The sequence below is a fragment of the Capricornis sumatraensis genome, chromosome 2 (genome assembly GCF_032405125.1).
Source record: "Capricornis sumatraensis isolate serow.1 chromosome 2, serow.2, whole genome shotgun sequence".
NCBI lineage: Eukaryota > Metazoa > Chordata > Mammalia > Artiodactyla > Bovidae > Capricornis > Capricornis sumatraensis.
The window spans coordinates 92,930,051-92,951,924 of record NC_091070.1 but is presented as its reverse complement, the minus strand read 5'-3'; the positions used below and the strand labels follow the sequence as shown (position 1 = coordinate 92,951,924).

At 45.1% G+C, this 21,874-nt stretch overlaps 1 protein-coding gene across 2 annotated transcripts in view; it reads left to right on the top strand.

Annotated features, from left to right (window-relative positions):
• The window catches only part of IQGAP2 (IQ motif containing GTPase activating protein 2), a 307,112-nt gene that overhangs the window by 122,515 nt on the left and 162,723 nt on the right, over positions 1–21,874 (top strand). The gene's annotated exons all lie outside the window — the stretch shown is intronic.

The window sequence follows — 21,874 nt, the reverse complement described above, 5'->3', positions numbered from 1 at the left end:
ATAAGCCATCCTAATGCTGGAAGAACCTTCTTTCCCTCGCTGGCCACAAGGACCGTCAGCCCCCCGCCTCTCGTGGCCCAGGTGCCCAGGGAAGGAGGCAGACAGCAGCTCACGTGGCCCCTCGCTGTGGACAGATGACTTCTATGAAACTCGCCAGCTGGTCTTGTTGAAAACCCCTCTGTGAGGCCAGAAGGTGAAATTCCCATCCTTGCCCCAGTGCACAGAGGGGGCTGTGTGTGTGTGTGACCGGGGTGTGTGTGACCGGGGCGGGGGCGGGGGGGCGGGCAGGGGGGTGCGGTGGGAGAGGGGTCTCAGAGCAGCTCTTTGCAAAGAAATCCTCTCAGACTTTCTCCAGGCCCTCGTTATGGGAGAGACACTCACGTCGGTTTTTCTGGTATCTTCCTGTGGCACATTTTCCAGGGTGGACTGTTGGATGCCTCACTGTGATGTCCAATATTGCTGGTGTCTGGTGTTATAGTCAAAACTTCCAGTGTAGTGTCCCAATTACACGGATTCAGCTCTTCCCTAGAGACAAGGGCAGTCATTGGATCGAAGCGGTTGTGTGATGGGACACCACCAAACTGCTCACCAGTGGGGTCTCGGGTACACGTCACACACTTGGCAACACTTTATTAAGTTGACCTTTAAATTTTTTGACAATCTTTTTTTAACTTTTTAAAAAATTGAAGTATAGTTGACTTACAGTTGTTTCAGGTGTATAGAAAAGTGGTTCAGATACACACACACACACACACACACACACACATATGTACATATATTTTTCAGATTCTTTTCATTATAGGTTATTACAAGATATTGAATATAGTTTCTTCTGCTATACAGTAGGTCTTTGTTATTTTATATTTAGCAGTGTGTATCTATTCCCAAACTCCTAATTCATTCCCCCACTTTGGTAACTGTAAGTTTCCTTTCTATGTTTTTGACGATCTCATAAAGAAAAAACTTAGCTCACTGTTTTAATCTTTTTCTTTACTAAGCAGCTCTTGGGCCTTTTTGTTATTCTTTTCTGTCCGTGAGTTGCTTCTTAATATCCTTTGCTCAATTAAAAAACATATCTTTAAAAAAATAATTGGTTGGTTATTCTTTGTATTTTCGGAATGCTAATCCTTTGTTATGTGGCAGACATTTTCTCCAAGCCTGGCCTTGTCTTTTAAGTTTGGGAAATCGGAGTACATCAAAGGCACCATAAATAATTTTCCTCTCTAAGACCTTTGTTGTTGTTGTTGTGTCTGGCTTAAGAAGGCCTTCCTTCTTCAAGGTTATAAACATAGTCCCCTATATATCCTTCTAATGCTTTCATAGTTGAAATTTTTTAATGTTAGAGCCTTAATCCATGCGGAATATTTTTTGTGAACAGTAGGACTGTAACAGTTCTTTTCCCCAGATGAAGAGCCAGTTTCCTCAGTGCTCTTTTTGTGAAAAGCTAGCGGCATGCTCCATGGCCACTGGGTCACGAGCATTGAAAAACCTCGTTAAAGATGTTGGGCATGAACGAGAATGACAGATTCCTGCGAAACATCCTGCAGGTCACGATGAGGTGGCTTCTCTGTCTCTGGATACTGCTCTTTTGGAAAAGTTCCTTGTAGCAGAGCACACCCAAGATCCTGTGACTAGTGTCCTGTCAGGGCATTTAACTAGAGATAGACTGAAATCTCACCGTCTCTGGGTGCTCATGAGAAAACCATTGCAGGGACCTCGTTCACCATTGTCCATTTCCTTCTAAGCAAGGGCGATTTTTTACTTAAACATATTCTGTGTGAATCTTTTATCAGGTCTAAATAGTTAAGTTGCTTTGAAGAAGGTATATTAGATATTCTTTTTTAAGTGAGCCTCTCATTCATCTCCATTAATACCTTTTTTTAAAAACTATGACTTTATTTTTTTGGAACAGTGTCACGTTCATGGCAAAACTGAGCTGAAGGCAGAGATTTCCCGTGTTCTCCCTGCTCCCACAGACACGCAGCTTCCGTTGTTATCAACACCTACCCCCCAGCATGGAACACTTGTTACGGTTTGTGAACCTGCACTGACTCCATCATAACCACCCAAAGTCTGTAGTTTAACTACAGTCCGTTCTTGGTATTGCACCTTGTATGGACGTGGCCAAGTATATGATGACCTGTATCCATTATTTAGGTACAGGATGCTCCCATCAGAGCATCATACAGAGTGGTGTCACTGCCTTTAACAGTCCTCTGTGCTCAACCCATTCGTGCCTCCCTTCATTCCTACCCCCACCCCTGGCAACCACCAGTCATTTTACTGTCTCCATAGTTTTGCCTTTTCCAGAATATCATAAGGTTAGAAACGTGCAATATGTAGCCTTTTCAGGTTAGTTTCTTTTCACTTCGTGCTATGAATTTAAGGTTTGTCTATGCCTTCTCATGGAAAAGGAAATGGCAACCCACTCCAGTGGTCCTGCCTGGAGAATCCTAGGGACAGAGGAGCCTAGTGGGCTATAGTCCATGGGGTTGCAAAGAGTTGGACACTACTGAGCAACAGCAGGCCTTCTCATGGCTTGAGACTCATGTCTTTTTAGCCCTGAAAAATAGGCCATTCAATATGCCATTCCACTCAATATGCCAGTAAATTTGGAAAACTCAGCAGTGGCCATGGGACTGGAAAAGGTCAGTTTTCATTCCAATCCCGGAGAAATGCAATGCCAAAGAATGCTCAAACTACCGCACAGTTGTGCTTATCTCACACACTAGCAAAGCAATGCTCACAATTCTCCAAGCCAGACTTCAATAATATGTGAACCATGAACTTCCAGATGTTCAAGCTAGTTTAGAAAAGGCAGAGGAACCAGGGATCAAATTGCCAACATCCGCTGGATCATGGAAAAAGCAAGAGAGTTCCAGAAAAACATCTATTTCTGCTTTATTGATTATGCCAAAGCCTTTGACTGTGTGTCACAATAAACTGTGGAGGATTCTTCAAGAGATGGGAATACCAGACCACCTAACCTGCCTCTTGAGAAACCTATAAGCAGGTTAAGAAGCAACAGTTAGAACTGGACATGGAACAACAGACTGGTTCAAAATAGGAAAAGGAGTACGTCAAGGCTGTATATTGTCACCCTGCTTATTTAACTTATATGCAGAGTACATTGTGAAAAATGCTGGGCTGGAGGAAGCACAAGCTGGCATCAAGATTGCCAGGAGAAATATCAATAACCTCAGATATGCAGATGACACCACCCTTATGGCAGAAAGTCAAGAGAAACTGAAGAGCATCTTGATAAAAGTGAAAGAGGAGAGTGAAAAAGTTGGCTTAAAGCTCAACATTCAGAAAACTAAGATCATGGCATCTGGTCCCATCACTTCATGGCAAATAGATGGGGAAACAGTGGAAACAGTGTCAGACTTTATTTTCTTGGACTCCAAAATCACTGCAGATGGTGACTGCAGCCATGAAATTAAAAGACGCTTGCTTCTTGGAAGAAAAGTTATGACCAACCTAAAGTGAAGTGAAGTCTCTCAGTTGTGTCCAACTCTTTGCGACCCCATGGACTGTAGCCTACCAGGCTCCTCAATCCATGGGATTTTCCAGGCAAGAATACTGGAGTGGGTTGCCATTTCCTTCTCCAACCTAGACAGCATATCAAAAAGCAGAGACATTACTTTGTCAACAAAGGTCCGCAAAGACAAAGCTATGGTTTTTCCAATAGTCATGTATGGTTGTGACAGATAGACTGTAAAGAAAGCTGAGTGTCGAAGAATTGATGGTTTTGAACTGTGGTGTTGGAGAAGACTCTTGAGAGTCCCTTGGGCTGCAAGGAGATCCAACCAGTCCATCCTAAGGGAAATAAGTCCTAAATATTCACTGGAAGGACTGATGCTGAAGCTGAAACTCCAATACTTTGGCCACCTGATGCGAAAAGCTGACTCATGTGAAAAGACTCTGATGCTGGGAGGGATTGAGAGCAGGAGGAGAAGGGGATGACAGAGGATGAGATGGTTGGATGGCATCACTGACTCGATGGACATGGGTTTGGGTAAACTCTGGGAGTTGATAACGGACAGGGAGGCCTGGCATGCTGCAGTCCATGGGGTTGCAAAGAGTCGGACATGACTGAGCGACTGAACTCAACTGACCTGAACATTCCATTGTCTGGATGTACCACAGACTGTTTATCCATTGGCCTCCTGGAGGACACCTTGGTTGCTTCAGAGTTTTGGCAATGATGAATAAAGCTGCTATAAATATCTGTACATAGGTTTTCATGTGGACATAAGTTTTCAGCTCCTCTGGTACATACCAGAGGGGGGCAATTGCTGATTGTATGGTAAAAGTATGTTTAGTTTTGTAAGAAATGACCAATTTGTCTACCAAAGAGGCTGTACCATTGTGCATTCCCAGGAAAGAATGAGAGACACCTTTGCTACCATTTGTTATTGTCAACATTCTGAATCTTGGCCACTCTAATGTACACGTATATTATATCAGCATATAGCCGATTCACTTTGTTGTACAACAAAAACTAACACAACATTGTAAAACAATTATACTCCAATTTAAAAATTAATTATTTTAAAAAAGAAAAAAAGAACTGACCTTCCCTAGATCTCCCCATCATTGTTCCAGGTTTCATAGTTAGACTGAGGCTCATTGTCCTCAGCATTGAGAAAGTAGTCCAAGGTACAGTGTGAGTAAAAAGCGTATTTACTTAGATTTTGTGTTTTGTGTTTCTTCCCCAGTATCAAAGACAGTAATGGTCATTGGTTAGAATCCAGAATTTTTCCCTGGTTTTATCTAAATCCTTGGATATAGATAGAGAGATTGAAATATTTGACCTTAGAGCAGAGAGGATGGATGGCAGGTGCAAAGGTTAGAGGGAATGCAGGATGGAACATGCTGCTGCTGCTGCTAAGTCACTTCAGTCGTGTCTGACTCTCTTCGACCCCAGAGATGGCAGCCCACCAGGCTCCCCCATCCCTGGGATTCTCCAGGCAAGAACACTGGAGTGGGTTGCCATTTCTTCCTCCAGTGCGTGAAAGTGAAAAGTGAAAGTGAAGTCGCTCAGTCGTGTCTGACTCTTCGTGACCCCATGGACTGCAGCCTTCCAGGCTCCTCTGTCCATGGGATTTTCCAGGCAAGAGTACTGGAGTGGGTTGCCATTGCCTTCTCTGATGGAACATGCTAGAAGTTGAATAAAGGCCCCAGAAGCAAGGAGTAGGTTGAGGCCAAGCAGTAGTCAGAGGCTGGGGCTCAGGGCCTTGTGGCCACATGCAGGCTTCGGGCTTGGATGCCACTGAAGGGTTTGCGGCAGAGTGACAAGATCAGGCTCATATTAGACAAGAACTTCGACTGCGCAGAGACAGAGTGGTGGCAGGCAAGAACGGATCCGGGAAGGAAAGAAAAAAGCAGTTTAGGAACCTTTTGCAGTGACCCAGGCCAAGGATACTTGAATGCTTTACCTTAATTGGATTTGGGAGTAGAAAAATATTGACATCTTTGTTTTTGAAAGTAGAATAAAAGCCTGTAAGCAAAAAAGTACACTATTTGAAAAAAAGGCAAAAAAAATTTTTTTTTTTTTTCTGCAAAGCTCAGTGCCATTTTTTAAAAAAAGAAATCAGATCTGTGCAGGATGAGTCCCTTGGTTGGCAGAGTCCCATGCAGAATGGCTGTATGGACGCCTCTTTCAAAAAGTAAGAATTATACAGTGGTGACGGCAGAGTGTTAAACCGAATTTGGGGCCCTGTCTTCTGACTGCCCTGGGTCTATGAGACAGTAAGGCTTCAGTCAGTGCCCAAGAAGCTTCTCTTGGCCTGTTCCAGTAAAAGGCTGGTGATTCGTGTAGTACAGGCAGAGAGGCAACTTGTGCAGCTCAAAGTCCTTGTTATCCTAACCTGTGGTGTCTGGTCAATTGCAGAGAGTGTTGGGTAAGTATTATGACTAGATGAGATCAATAGGAAAGATGGTGGTATTATTTTTATTCACTGTGGTTGATAAAGACATAGCTAAGAAGAGTGAAAAATGCTAACTTTAAATCTGTTCCTTAGAACTATTCCTTACCAGTATGTGTGCATTTAACTGGCTTTCTTTTGAACAGTTTTGGGGACCACTGGCTTGGGCAAAAAAGTTTTCTGTCAAATTGTGATATTGTTTTAATTTTTTCACATTAGGAATTTGTGGGATACTGTTTCTAACATCCATTTTCAATGTTAGGATCATTCTTCATTTATTATGTACCTTTAGAAAATGGTTTGAAAAACTAGCTAAGCTTTTCATTAGAGGTATCAAGTTTTCAAAGTTCTGGGACTATGAAAATTGAAAGCATAATGCATGTATTTGTGTGTATATATATATTCATGTATGTATAATATATTTAATATATATTTTAACTTGCTGATGTCACAGAAGGAAGAACAGTGGCTGTGGAATGTGATAATGTGAGATATTCTGAAATTGGATACTATCATTTTCATTTACATTGCATTGACATGCTGAGTCTGTACTGGAGATAACTTGAGGGCAAAGTTTGAATACCTCTGAAGCATAGCTTAACGTTTCTAGGAAAAAGAGCTTATACTGACTACACTTATGCTGAGTCTCCTTCAGCAGTTTTCAGTGACTCACAGCCCTGATATTTGCTTAGTGATTCAACCAGCAAGGAGATTGGCTGCTGAGATAATTTGGTTCCCATAAGTCCTCAGGTTAATGCTGTTAAAAGGTTAATAAAGGCCTTTTCTAAGTAGTGTACAATAGTAGTTTCCAGGGGCTTTGGGGGCAATCTAAAATGCTACCTGGAGCGGTGGGTCTTAAGGGTAATATTAATACATTCTCTCAGTCCCACCAGGCCAGTTCTGAACAGTTGACATTAAACACTGCAGAATTCCAAAGTGCAGACAGCTTGGCAAGTTTGAATTCTGGTGCATTCTGTTCAGAACTAGAGTTTTTTTTCTGTTTTTTTCAATAGTGCTTTTGTCTTTCCGCTAAAGGTCAGACTGCACTTGTCCAGTACTGGCGTTCCTTTGTGAGCATTAGTAGGGAGGGGGTGGACATATTGACTTAGTTTTTATATTTATAATAACCTATCACAACATCAGACTTTATAGATTCAAAAATGTAAATTAAAATGTTTGCCTTTTAAACTGCTGATGAGCTGCTGCCAATGGGACATTCATAGCTCTCCTTTTGGTGGTTCATTTCATGCCTGTCAGTGCTTTGGTGCCGTGGGGAGAACCAGCATGAGTGTTTAGTGTCAGGCTTAGTTAGAATATTGGTCCCATCGTTTGGACCACTGATGGAACAACCTGTGTAATACACACCGTGCCTGGCAGAGCTCTTGGGTAAAGTCCCTGGCATGTTGCCTGCCACACAGTGATGGGAACATACACGTTCAGTCACCTGGGACAGCACCTAGGAGAAGGGGTAAGGCTGAGTGCTGTGCCCTTCTTTTCCTCGGGCTCTGGGGATTGGCAGAGGCCTTTAGCTGAAGCCCATTGTTTAGGCAGTGATGGCGAGGAGCCCACAGCTGGCTCCCACAGTAGGAGTACAGTCCTGCTATGCAGGTCTTCAACTGCACACAGTGTATTTAGGGAGAACCCCTGGTTTGTGTGTATTTTGCCCTCCGTGAGCGTGGCTGGGCTCTTCGGGAGCCTCACTGTGCTTGCACTCTCTGCAGGCCCTGCTTGCACCCCGCTCGGTCAAATCCCCCATGCCCGTCCCCGGCTGATCGAGTGGGCTCGTGCCGGCATTCCTTAGTCCTGGGAAACCGCCTCACCTCCTGTCAGCTCTTTTCCGATCTCCAGCTCCTCCCCGTGAGACAGGACGTGTGGTCTCCAGCTCCTCTCCCTCCCTGCAGGGAGCAGGGGTCTGCTAGCTGTGAAGACGCTGTGTCCCTCTGGCTCATTCTGCCACGGGGAGCCACTGCGTGGATCGAGCGGGACTCTCTCGCCGCTGGGCTTAGCTTCCCCGTGCCTCTTCTGCACAGGCCCATCCGGAGGGTGCAGGCTCTTCTGTTTTCATTGCCAGGTCCCCCCCCATCAAAAACTAGCTGCTTGGGGTCGAGTGTCCTGCCGCCTGGCCCAGCAGGTGCCTGGCAGCTGTAGGGGTCCCACCTTACTAACCTCAGCAGTCCTGACTGTGCAAACCATGAGGGTCCTCACCCACTAAGGACTAAAGAACTGGAATGGAAAGGGCATATTCCCACCTTCTTTCCTGGTGTGCTGCACCTGGATCCCTTTAATCTCTCTTTGCATGGGGCTCCTGCAGTGGGACTCCCGTCTTCCAAAGTATCTGTGCCAGTCTGTGTTTCTAGGTATCCCCTCAATCCAGATTACGGATGCCAAGTTCTCCCAACTCCCTAACATACTGCATTCTGCTACAGCGCCTGTCCTGGGCGAGGCTGTGGGCTCTTCTACAGCTCAGCCGGACGAGGAGCAGGCTGCCTGGTTCCCCCTTCTTGCAGGGACCTCGGTCTCTCCTGGAGATTCTCTTAGAACCCTCCCATCCCCTTAACTTGTTGAGGAAGCCAGTCGGAACTTGCACTAGGAACATGCCCTCCCCCTCAATTACTCTCCCTTTCCTTGGGGGCTGGGTGGAGGGAAGGGCTGTGGTCAGCCAGTAGGACTGGTCCTGTGACCTCTTGCTAAGCAGTAGTGGGCAGCGTTGGTATATACATGGTCATGGCTTTCTACGTAGGGTACCGCTTTCGTGGATCACAGCTTTGTCATGACGAAGGCTTGCATAACTCAGGGAAGCAATGCACCATGCAGGGCCACTACGATGGACGGGTCATAGTAGAGAGTTCTGACAAGAGGTGGTCCAGTGGAAGAATTGACAAACCACTCTAGTATTCTTGCTGCGAGAACCCCGTGAACAGTATGAAAAGGCGGAAAGATAGGACATTGGGAGATGAGCCCCCAGATCAGAAGGCATCCAGTCTGCTACTGGGGGAAAGCAGAGGCAATTCCTCATAGCACCAGAAAGAATGAAGCAGCCATTCTTTCCTTCGGGGCCAAAGAGGAAATGGTGCTCAGTTGTGATCGTGTTTGGTGGTGACAGTAAGGTCCAATTCTGTAAAGAACAGTATTGCATAGGAACCCAGAATGCTGGGTCCATGAATCAAAGTAAATTGGATGTGGTCAAGCAGATGGCAAGAGTGGACACCAACATCTTAGTGAACAATAAAAGGAGAAGAGGGTGGCAGAAGATGAGATGTTAGATAGCACCACCAACTCAATAGACGGGAATTTGAGTAAGCTCCAGGAGTTATTGAAGGACAGAGGAGGCTGGTGTGCTGCAGTCCATGGGGTCGCAAAGAGTCAAGCATGACTTGGCGAATGAACAACAAAAAGTAGGGTACTTCACCCCATTGTCCCCAGCTGTAGGCCTTGCCTATAATTCTAATAAAGGGGAAATCCCACTCATCTTTATACTGGAATGTTCCCTTTCTGTAAACACCTGCCATTTAGCGCTGGGATGTTTTTCCCATGCATCTGTTCCTACAGAAGCAGGTTAATGCTCCCTCGTGCCTGTGGAGGCTCTGAGATGCAGAGAAACATGTGGCCAGTGTCTCCACGGACATGGCTATGGTGTGAATGTTTCCACAATTCACATGTTGATATCCTAAGGCTGAGGTGATGGTATTAGGAGATGGATTTGGGAGAAGACCGATTTTTGAGAGTGGAGCCCTCATGAACAGGGGCTGAGTGTTGTTACAAAGAGGCCTCACTGAGTTCCCTGGCTCCTTCCACCATGGGAGGACACGGGAAGAGGATCCACACCGGCCATGCTGGCGCCCTGGGTTTTGGACTTTCGAGCATCCAGAACCAAGCAATGCATCATTTTAATTAGCTCTAGGGATAGGAAGTTCAAGGTTCTTCAAATTTGCTTCCGCTTCAGTCTCCTGACTGCTTGATAGCAACTGGGATATGTAAAGGTGTATTCTGCTGGAGCGATGATTTGAACCGTTGCTGCTGTTACTTCACACTCATTTAACCAAGAGACAGTCACCATGAACTGACCGTCTCCCTTTAAATAGTAGAACTGACAGTAGGGGCTAGTAAGCTCCTTCCCTGATTATTTATTCAGCACACAGGAAAAAGACAGATGTGTGAGTGAGCGGTGAGCCCTATCTGGGGAAAAGCAGCCTGGCAGCATAGGACACTGGGTCGTCCAGTGGGGCAGGGGGCGGGGGCTGGAGGTATGGAGGTCAGAGGTCAAGGGGCCTGAATAGGTTAAGTGGGAGTGGAGAGATGGAAAGACATAGCCCAGAGCTGGTGGAAGCGCACAGCTTATCAGAAGGAGAGCAGGAAGGGAAACTCTGCAGTTTCCATCTGGGGTCCATGAGAGGAGGGGGTGTCAGGCCCAGAAACAGGGAGTCAGAAGAGAAGAGCGATTCTAGGGTGGGGAAGAGCAGGGCCTCGTCTAGCCTGCAGTGCCTCTGTGCAGAGGGAAAGGCATGCCCTCCCCCAGAGGCCTGGCCAGGCGGGTCCCCGGGGCCGGGATCCTTTCCTCAGCGTGCCACCTGTACAGCCGGATGCAATGGCCCTGTCGAAGTTTCCCGAGGAGCAACGAGACTCTGATAGTCACAGCGCTTCCATGGGGCCACGGCTGGGCTGTGAGAGCCAAGGGGTTGGTGGTCGAGGGAGCGGGGAGATGCTTGTTCCTGTACTGGTTGCTTAGAAGGCCAGCAAGTAACAAAAGCCCCTCCTTTGGACTGTCTTCTCTATGGATATTCCTATTATTCTTTCTTTATTTTTAATTTTTAATTTTTAAATTTTTTTTATTTTTAATTTTTTAATTTTAATTTCTAATTTTTAAAATTTTCTAATTTTTAAAATTGTAATATGGTAATATATATGACAGAAAATTGACCATTTTAACCGACTTAAATGAGCAGTTCAGGGGCATTAGTCCGTTTCCAGTGTTGGGCCACCTCACTGCCTCCCGCCTCCAGTGCCGTCTAATCTCGCAGTCCTGAACCCTCCCCCTTAACCGTGAACTCCCAGTCCTGCTCTGTCCCACCCCGGAAGCCACCAGTCCTCTCTCTGTGTGTAGGACTGTGAGGATTCCAGGTACCTCCTGTAAGTGGAAGGACACAGTATTTGCCCTTTTTTTCGGTCTGGCTTATTTCACTTTAGAAGAATGCCTTCAAGCTTCATCCAAGTTGTGGCTTATATCAGAATTGTATTTTTAAGGGTGAATAGTAAGCTGTTGTATGGATAAACCACATTTTATTTGCACATTTGTTGATGGACACTTGAGTTGTTTCTCTCTTTCAGCTGTTGTCAGGGTGCTGTTGTGAACATTGGTAGACAAGTATCTGTCTGTTTGAGTCCCTGTTTTCCATTCCTTAGGGGTATATATCCAAAAGTGGAATTGTTGGATCATATATAATTCTGTTTAACTTTTTGAGAAACCCCAGAACTGGTTTCCACAGTGGCTGCCCCATTTTCTATTCCCACCAGTAATAATTGAGGGTTTCAGTTTATCTACATCTTCACCAATATTCGTTATTTTCAGTGTGTTTTTTTTTTCCCCCCAATGGCCACGCTAAAGGGTGTGGTGATATAGCATTGTGGTTTCAATTTGCATTTCCCTAATGTTCCAACTTCTAGTGTATTTTTACCATAAATTTAATCATTATATAAATATAGTGCCTTGCCTTTTTCTTTACTTTTTTTTTTTTAAGTTCTACTTTGCAAGACCATGCAGAGAAAGAGCAGTTATTAACCCTACAAATTCATGCCCAACTGTCACCCATCTGAAAACATACTCACAGGGCATATTTTCACTTCCCTTCAAGATGTTATAAAAGTTTAAGATGTGTTTCATTAGACATGCAGGATTTATTTTTCAATTAGTTCTGAGCATTTAAAAATCAGGAGCTCATAAAAACCCGAATTTCCCACTTCTAAGGAAATCCTGCAGGTGGGGCACCTGCGGTCCAAGTTCGCACAAAGAGCTGGAACGGCCCCAGCTCCCCGCAGCCCGCCACCCCCGCCTTGGCAGTACCTGCCCCATGCCTGCAGGCATCTGTTTGCCAGCCCTGCTAGAGTGGATTTTCTGAGGCTAAAGCTAGTCTGGATTTCTTCCAGTTTATGTTAATAATTTAGGTGATCAGAAGTGACTAACACTTCTGCTCTGCCTGGCTACTTAATACCTCCACTGATGCTTTCTCTCCGGGTAAGTTCAGCAATCTCCTTGTTATCTAGCCTTGCATGCCTCAAGCCCCATGGGGATAGGTCCTGCCAACGGATTGGTCCCTATTGGTTAACTGTCACTTTCCATTTGAGTGCTTCCTCTTAGCTGGAGCCCTTTGAGATTGTGTTCCTGTGTGGGCAGAAGGCACGTACACTCTCTTCTTCCATGTGTTGACCCCTCATTCGGAGTTCCCACCTGTTGTTCTTGGTGATCATACTTGGAAATCCACTTCTCACCTGTGCAGGGGCTCGATTTCTATGTGTGTGTGAGTGTGCGACACTATTCTGTGATGTGCTAAAATTATGGCTGAAGACATAAGCGTAGCTCCTGTCCGTGGTCTGGAAACACAGTTAGCATTGTCCGCAGACATTAGATTGTGAAGATGCTAACGGCCAGCTTCAGGGCCTGTGTCTCACAGATAATCAGGGCTGGAAGGTGCGGCCCTGAGGTGGAGGCCTCGTGAAACCCGAGCCAGCCCCAGAACACCCTCACTGCACGGTTGGTGACTGCACAGAGCTGACTCTCTCCTGTCGGTCAAGCCACGTTTCCTGAAACCTAAGAACGCCAGGGTGTAATAGTGTTCTCTCATAACCCGCTCCCGTTCCCAGCCCTTCGCAAGACTCTCCCTGTGGTTTTCAGCCTGTCTCTCTGTGTGGTCCCTGATGACTTCACTGAAGGTGAAATATCTCAGTGAACTTCGCGGTGGTAGAAGAATGTGTCTGGGGGCCTCAGGCTGACTTGCCTCCCAGCCTCCACTCCCTCAAGTCCCTCCTCTGAAACTCTCTTGGCCGCCTGTCCAGCCGACTGAGCTGGAAACGTTGTTGGTCCCGATGGTTTGCGCTTCCTGCTAGAGGGGGAGCCCACGGTCTGTGTATCGCCTGCTTTTCTGCCAGTTTCTTTTTGTGTCCGTCACTCTTGCCCTGTCTGTCTACTTTTTCCTACCTGGACATAATACTCAGCTGTAGAGTTTGCATTTTGACTTTCTTACTACACAGAAGTTCATTTTCTGGCTCCTTTTTGCCCTTTCCCCCTAAAAGCTCCACATGTCTGTTTCTTTTCCCCCAGGTGAGTGGCACAAGACTGCTTATTATTCCTGTGGACTTGCATTCCCCATACCCCCGGCAAAGGGGAACTTTGTCACAGAAAAAAAAAAGTTGTCTCTATTTCGGATGTCAGTTTCAATAGAGAACAATGATGAAATTGTTAGTTGAGCGAAACGGCACTTAATTATGTGTCTGGAAACTCTTATACATCTCAGGGGTTTTCTTAGCAGAGAGTTCACTGCGGACGGCACTTAGGGTACTCAGCTCCAGAACATGATGTAGAGGTGGTTCCTGCAGGCTCTGCTTTCTAGCAGGTCCACAGCAGGGCTGGCCTGGCAGACGCCCCCCACCACCACACACACACACACTTCCTGCTTCACAGGCCGCTGCACCCCCGGTAGGTGCTGTTCTGACTCAGGAGCTAGCTAGCAGGCTGGAAAGACACTGGCTTCTAAGAAAAGAACCTTGGCTGAAACAACTTTACAACATGCCTTGTTTGTTGAGACATGGGGATTCTGGAGCCCCCAGCCATACCTTTGGATCACAGAAGCATCAGTACTGGTCCAAGCCAAGAACTGTAGAGACTTAAGGGTGGGGACAACGTGAGAGACGGCGAGCCCCAGCTGCCTTCAGTCCTGAGAAGATATTCTGGATGGCCGGACTCAAATCAATTATTAACCTACGCATAAAATCAAGGAAGTACAGTGAGCACCGCAGACAAGGCTGCCCTCTGTCGAGCTGCTTCTGGTTTAGCTGGGTCACCAGGATTTGGGAGGCAAGTTATCTGGCTCTGGGAACCTGGGGTGGGAAGCTGGGATTACGCTTTGAGAGCTGGGCTGGCTTCTTACTGGTTCTGGTATAATTGCGGCATTGTCTCCTCCAGCTGATTTTGTAATATTAGATGTACAGAATAAGTGCGTGCTTAAGTAGGTGCTTTGAATTTTTTATTTGGTCAAATTAAAGACAAAATATAAATATTTTGCAATATTTATAGTGCAAATATGAAAGACAAAAATACTAGAAAATTTATATCACAAAGGACTAGCATTTCTAATATACTCCTAAAATCTAATGTAATCTTAAAATCTGACAGTCAGAAGGAACCACCTAATACATAAATGAAGAAAAGACATGAACAATGCAAAATTTTAAAGATCCAAAAAGAGAGTATGCAGTGAAAATTATATCCTTTTTCTACTCGGTTCTCCCTTTCAGATGTAGCCGCTTTTGCTGGTTTCTTTTGTAGTCTACACGGGATCATTTTGAGTAGTTATAAATGGTTATACTATGATACATATATCACTATACTAGTGTTATCTGATTTGGCAACAAAATTATGTGCACAATTGGCAGCATGATTAAATCGTCTTCAGTGATGATGTTTTCATACAGTCTTTTCATCTTGTTTCAAGTAGAAGGAAAATTAGAACGTGGAGTGGAAAAGAAGGGCTTCCATATAAAGAAACTACTGTTTCAGAGCATGGGACTCGTCCTGGAGGGGAAATATCTAGTGGCCTGAAATCGTAGCATTTTGTTCCAATGTCTTCAAACTATGACTGGCTCTGCCTGAGGACCTCGGGTGCACAGGTTGAGCCAGTCACCCTCTGCAGGGTGACCCATCACAGGGTGGCCCCTGGCTTGTGCTGGACCTCAGAGTTACTTCCTCTTTCACCCTGGTCCCCTCCCTGCCATAGGCAACCATTCAAATATGTATCAAGTGCATCATTTAGGCCTGTTTGTAGTCTTATAATGTATCACATCTGGTACATACCTGGTTTTAATAAATGCAGATGCTGTGTCTGTCTACTTGCATTGTAGTTTTTTCCCCCTGGGCTCTGAAAGTTCCATCCTTGCCTGGTGAATGTCCTACCGGTTTGTTGCAGCACAGCTGAGGTTTGGAAAAGTTTGTGGTGACTTCTACCCCGATTTTTCTTTTGTCTTTATTTTTATTACAAGAATTTCAAGAAAAAATACGGAACCTTAAAATTTCACCGACCTAGTGTATCAACTTTTTAAAGTTTTCCTATGTGGACACGTCTGACATCATTATAACAAAAAGCACATTATTGTTTCGTTGCTTGGTTCAGCTTACTGCAACAACATCTCTCCCTCTTGCTAGGTTGTCATAATAAATTTTACTTGCTGTGTATTTCATCTGCATTATATACCATAACTTCATGATCTTTTCTATGAAATGTTTTTTAGTTGTGTATTTTTTATTATCATTGCAATGAATATCTTCATGTATACAGCTGGTCTTTTATTATTGCTTCTGTTATATTATTTAGCCATGATAGATGCTCTATAGGGGATTATGGCATCAAAGAAAAAAATTGGCAACGTGATTGTCCTGTAACTTAGGACACAAGTTACCACGTTCTGCCTCTCACTGTATGCCCAGGAATGAATGCAAGTGTCTATCCTCCATTTAAAGCATCCTTTTATTTTCAGAGTATCTTACTTAGAGCTGCTGCCACAGGAATTGATTTCTTAAGTGCCATCGTGGTCAGCAGAGAAGTAAGGAACTCTGGGTTCCCTGGCTTGAGAACGCGTTGGGGAGAGTGCCAGCTGCTACCTGTATTGCACATTCTTTCTATCCCACCATCCCTCCTGGCACGGGGTGCAGTCTTGCTGTGACCATCGTCAGTCGTTCCGCTCTCTGTGGTCGGGGTTGTCTGTAGCCAGTTGGTATGAAGCCCTGCTTCTGTCTCCCCTGGGAGTGCATGAACTGTAAATACAGACACACACACAGGAGAAACAAGGATGCCTCGGAAGCTCCTCATCCATTTCCACTGGAGGCCTGTGAACAAGTGACTGGCTGCTCGTAAAGACTGTGTCCCGGTGAGGAGGAGGAGCGGTGGGAGTAGGGAGAGGGAGGCATTTGTGCAAACATATGTTGGATTCTTTTCATTTTCCTCTGGTGACAATGATTGATGGCGTCTAGTGAGCCTCCATTTGTCACTTCCTTGGTTCAGCTGGCAGTCGGGGGAGGGGGAAATCAATAAGGGCTGGGCCAGGGAAGGAAGAGGCTCTTGATGTGGTCATGAGATGCTGTTTCTTACAGTTAAACTTACCATGAGTGTCTTCTCACGCTGCACTGGGATACTAAGAGCCACTCTTTTACACTCTAGAAGAACCAGCCTTCATACCTGTATCTTATTCCCCGTTGCCAGTAAAGGGTTCACTTTGATCACAAGATACTTATAGTTTAAAGGGAATCAGAGAATGAAGGAAATCCATACTGGATACCATTTTGGCCAATTCTGTGTCTTATGTTTTGAAATTGGGCTTGGCTTTAGCTATGCAATTCTCTTGGTGATAACTGAATATTGAATATTTGGCTGGGAAGTAGAAAGAGGCTGTAAAAAGGAGAGTTGCGGGTAGAAAGGAGCGTGGTAAATTAACTAAGTTTACAATGATCTTATTAAGCTTGTTGCTTTCATTTTCCTGCCTACGTTGGGACAAAAAAATGTTTAAAAGTGCAAGAACAGTGATTATTTTGTGGTTAGATCATGTGCACAGTGCAGCCAAGCCCAGGAAGGAGAATCTGCTTCATCAAGTCTTTACTCTGTTACTTTGGCCAAAATTTGTGCGGAAGCCTCCGATGAGGGTAGACTTGCCAAGAAACTGCTGCTGCGTCCTTCTGGTACTTTCTTCTTTACTTTTCCTCTGCTCCCAGCTCATGGTTATCTTGCAGAATGGAAGGTACATTTTTTTTTTTTTAATATACATAATTTTATTACAAGATTTTTAAAAAAGCAAAATTGTAACATTGTCATTCTGGAAAACCCAAAATTTGCTATCGATGCTGATTTCTAAGAGTTTGCTTTGCTGCCATAGACAAGTCAAGAAATTAAAGAAACCATGACATATTTAGAAACACTCAACATCAGAAGCTTTAAAATCTAACTGTATGTAGTAACCCCTCAAAAAGCTACAACCTGAATTTTTAAAAAGTATTTTCTCTAAAAGGATCATACCAGCTATACAAAAATCTGTGCAGTTTTTATACTGAAGCTAATATTGAGCTGCACTTGAACCCGCGTTCTTAGCAAAACAATTGTCTGAGCACACAGGCAGACTCCACACACACATCATTTCAGAATAGCCATTTATTTCTCATCTTCCTCCTGACATTCATCTTCCTCTTCCAGTTCATTCTTTTTTCCTGGAGCCCACTGACCTGCCAGGGCTCTTCTCTCCCAGTTCGCTCTTGCCCTTGGCGCAGTATGCAGCAATATCCTTCTCCTTATTTCTTTAGCTTAGCTGCTTTTCTGTTCACGCAGCTGTTTATGTTTGGCTGACTGCTCAGACCACATTTTACCCGATTTCTTTGCAGTATCCCCAATGGATAAGCCAGGGTGTTCGCTTTTGATCTTTGGGTGGCGTTGGGAGCAAATGACCACGCCAGCTTCGTCTCACCTGTGGCAAGTTCTGACGAAGCCGGGTGGCAGAGTCCAGTTTTTGAGTCAGTTCTCCATGGCACTTTGATCTCTGGTTTTGCTGCAGGCTGGTTGAGGGCCCTAGTCGCCTCCATCCAGAAGACTTTATGTCTTACACGTTCGGGTAGGTGCAGCCAGGCTGCTCAGGTGTTTAGGACGCAGCTTGGAGAACATGTGGTGTCTGGGATCCTTTAGAACATTACACTAAACTGATGCTCACCTGCCTACCTCCTTTTTCGTCCTTCTGGCCAACATTTGTTTCTTGAACACCTGTTTTCTACCAGGTGACGCCACAGATCTGGCTTTCCTGGTGGCTCAGATGGTAAAGAACCCACCTGCTGAATGCAGGAGACATCAGATCCCTGGGTCGGGAAAATTCCCTGAAGGAGGAAATGGTAACCCACTCCAGTGTTCATGCCTGGAGAATCCCGTGGACAGAGGAGCCTGGTGGGCCACAGTCCATGGAGTCGCAGAGAGTTGGACATGACCGAAGGACTAACCACCACCACCACTCACTCCACAGATGGTATCTGTTTTAGTTCTCATGACATCTCTGTGGGGCAGCTGGAGTTGTACCCAGCTTTTGAAAAGAAGAAATTGTGGCCCACGGAGATGGTTGCACACAAAGGTGATCACGACGAATGGTAGAACCAGGTCTGATGCCAGATTTTTGGGAGCCCACACTCCGGGACACAGCTGCACCCCATAGACACGTCTGAAAGGGGCGAGCGGCCTCTTCAGCCAGCCCCAAAGAAGGTGTTAACCTTCATCTTGTATGATAGCAGCAGAGTCTATGAAGATCTGAACTGGCTTGTTTTAGAAAAGGCTTCACTGTGAGTTTCTGCTTAAGAAATGAACCTTCCGGGACTTCCCTGGTGGTCCACTGGCTAAGACTCCACACTTCCCAGTGCAGGGTGCCTAGGTTTGATCCCTGGCCAGAGAACTAGATCTTCCATGCTGCAACTGAGAGTTCATATGCTACAACTGTAGATCCAGCGTGCCGCATGAAGACAGAAGATCCTGTGTGCTACCACTAAGATCCAGTGCAGCCAAATAAATAAAAAAAGAATAATAAATATTTTAAAATGAACCTTCCTAGGCAGTGAACTTAGGCCTTGTTCACCGTGTTCATCTTAGGCAGTTTGTCAGAGCAGACAGGATTGTGGTGGACACATGTGCGATGGAGGTCACAATCTGGATGAGAATCTCAGCTGTGTAGCTGTGAGCACGTCCCTTAACTCTCTGAGCCTCTTTCCTTCCCTGATAAAGGGGAATCATCCTGATCGAATCAGGCTAGTGTGTGAATACATTCATTTAAATGCCGAACATTGTGCTAATCCCATGGGACCTGCTGTTGTTTGTGATTGGCATTATTGGTATGCCTGAAGCCCTATTAGAGTGGAAACCTGTCTTGGGAACACGTATCAATATTTGTAGCTGCTGCTGCTAAGTCGCCTCAGTCGTGTCCGACTCAGCGACCCTATGGACTGCAGCCTACCAGGCTCCTCTGTCCGTGGGATTCTCCAAACAAGAGTACTGGAGTGGGATGCCATTGCATTCTCCACAATATTTGTAGAGCCCTCCTTAAATACCATGTAAGCCCTAACTTGTGTAAGGCAATAACAGAGTATGTGTGTTGACAGGGGCTGGGCTGGGAGGTACATGGCTTGGATTTATCGCGGGAATGCTGTAGACTGTCATGAGAGGAGAAGGCATGTTTGACATAGCAAAGTGCTTGCTTAGCTGCAGCCCCACAGAAGTGTGCTTGGCAAACAAATAGTGCTGAAGGACAGATGTGAACAATGACTTGTGTTGGCAGTTGGGCAGAATAGTCTGGGATATAGCACTGAGTAATAAAAGCTGCACTAGCTACTTCTCGGGGTGTTTATTTTGTGCCAAGCACTGTTCTCAGGCTTTCTTCCAACAACTCACAACAGCCCTCTGAAGCAGTACTACTACTATTCCCAACATTGTCGTTCAGTCACTAAGTCGTGTCCAACTCTGCGACCCCATGGACTGCAGCACGCCAGCTTCTCTGTCCCTCACCATCTCCCAGAGTTTGCTCAAACTCATGTCCATTGAGTCAGTGATGCCCTCCAACCATCTTATCCTCTGCCGTCCCCTTCTCCTCCTGCCTTCAATCTTTCCCAGCATCAGGGTCTTTTCCAATGAGTCAGTTCTTTGCATCAGGTGGCCAAAGGATTGGAGCTTCAGCTTCAGCATCAATCCTTCCAATTACTATTATTCAGGGTTGATTTCCTTTAGGATTGACTGGTTTGATCTTGTTGTCCGAGGGACTCTCATGTATCTTCTCTAGCACCACAGTCTCCAACATATAGATTAGGAAACTTGAGACGCAGTCAAGTTTAATCAGCTCCCCAAGGGATACAGCAAGTGGTCAAGCTTGGGCTCCATCTCAGGCACTGGTCTCTAGAGTTGGTACTATACACAGGCAAGGTCCTTGCTTTTACAGCATTTATGATCTAAGCAGGTGAATCTGTCAAACCAATAAATACAATATAATCTGCCAAGTAGTAAGAAATGCAATGAAGAGAAATAAGGTCGGGTAAGGAGTTTCAGAAGATGATGGGGGTTGATGGCTTAGCTAGTTGATGCGTTATTTGTTTGGACCGCTGTAACAGAATCCCACAGGCTGGGTAACATAAACAGCAGTTCATTTTCTCATGGTTCTGGAGGCCTGTGGAATCGGTTTCTTCTGAGGCCTCTTTCCTGGACGTGCCAGTGGCTGCCTTCTCACTGTGTCGCTGGGTTTCCCTCCGTGCATGCAGAGCCCTGGTGTCCCTGTCCTAATCGCCCCTTCTTATAAGTATTCCAGTCATTGGATTAAAGCCTCTCCAAATGGTCTCCTTTAAACTTAATCACCTCTTAAAGGCCCTTCTCTGGATACAGTCACATCCTTGTGTACTGGGGGTTAGGACTTCAGTATATGAATTTGGAGGAAACACAGTTCTGACCACAACATTCTTCCCCAAATGTCTGTCCTTCTCACAGTCAAAATACATTCATCCACATCCCAGAAGCCCCCAGATCTTAACCCATTCTAGCATCAACTCTAAGTCCCAAATCTCATCAGAGTATCCAAATCAGGTCTGCCTGAAACTTGAGATATGATTCATCCTGGGGCAAAAATTCCTCTCCTATGATCCAAGGAAACCAGGGAACTTTTGTGCTTCCAAAAGACGATGGAGGGACAGCCATACAATATACAATAGACATTCCTGTTCTAAAGTCAAGAAATTAGAAAGAAGAAAGGAGGTGATGGATCCCCAGCAAGTCTAAAGCATACCAGGACTCATTCTATCTGATTTTAAGGCTCTTGAATAATCTGCCTGGTGGCCTGTCCTTTGGGCTCACGAGGCTGATAGCCCTGCCTTCCAGACTCTCAGAGGCAGCAGCCTGGCTCACCAAAACCCAAGGAAAGATAGTCTTGCCCTTTGCAACCAAGGAAGAGACGGCGTCTGGGCCTGTTGTGGGGGAGGCAGCTCTGTGGATCTCTGAATCACCGTCAGGGTCCTTCTTCCCTTCTTGTGACGGGTAACACGGCCAGAAAGCCAGTTCCATCTCCTAGATCTCAGAGGTCTGAGAGCCTCCCCTCCTTGTCGCCCTGTCTCTGTCCCCTTTAGTCTAAATGGTATAACCCCATCCCTAGTCCTGACTTTTGCAGAGATGGCTGATTAAATCAATGAGTTGCATTCTTTATGCAGTAATTGTCCAGCCACACCCTCTGTGTTTGCTTCAGAACACCTTTTCTCATTTTTTGCAATATTTTTTTAAAATTTATTTTTTTTTGAAGGATAATTACTTTACAGAATTTCACTGTTTTCTGTCAAACCTCAACATGAATCAGCCTTTTGAAAATTTTTTGCAATATTGATAAGGCTGCAAATTTTCCAAATCTTCAGGTTCTACTTTTTTACTTTTTTTTTTTTTGCTTAATTTCTTCTCAGTTTTCTCTCTCTACTTTTATATTTTACTATCAACAGCATGGATGATCCAGGTTGCACTCTTGATTTATTTTTTAAAATTTTTATTAGAGTCTAGTTACGTTACAATGTTGTATTAGTTTCTGCTGCACAGCAGTGAATACACATACATATATATACACACATATATATACATACACACATATATATACATATACACATATATATACATATACACATATATACACATATACATATATATATATGT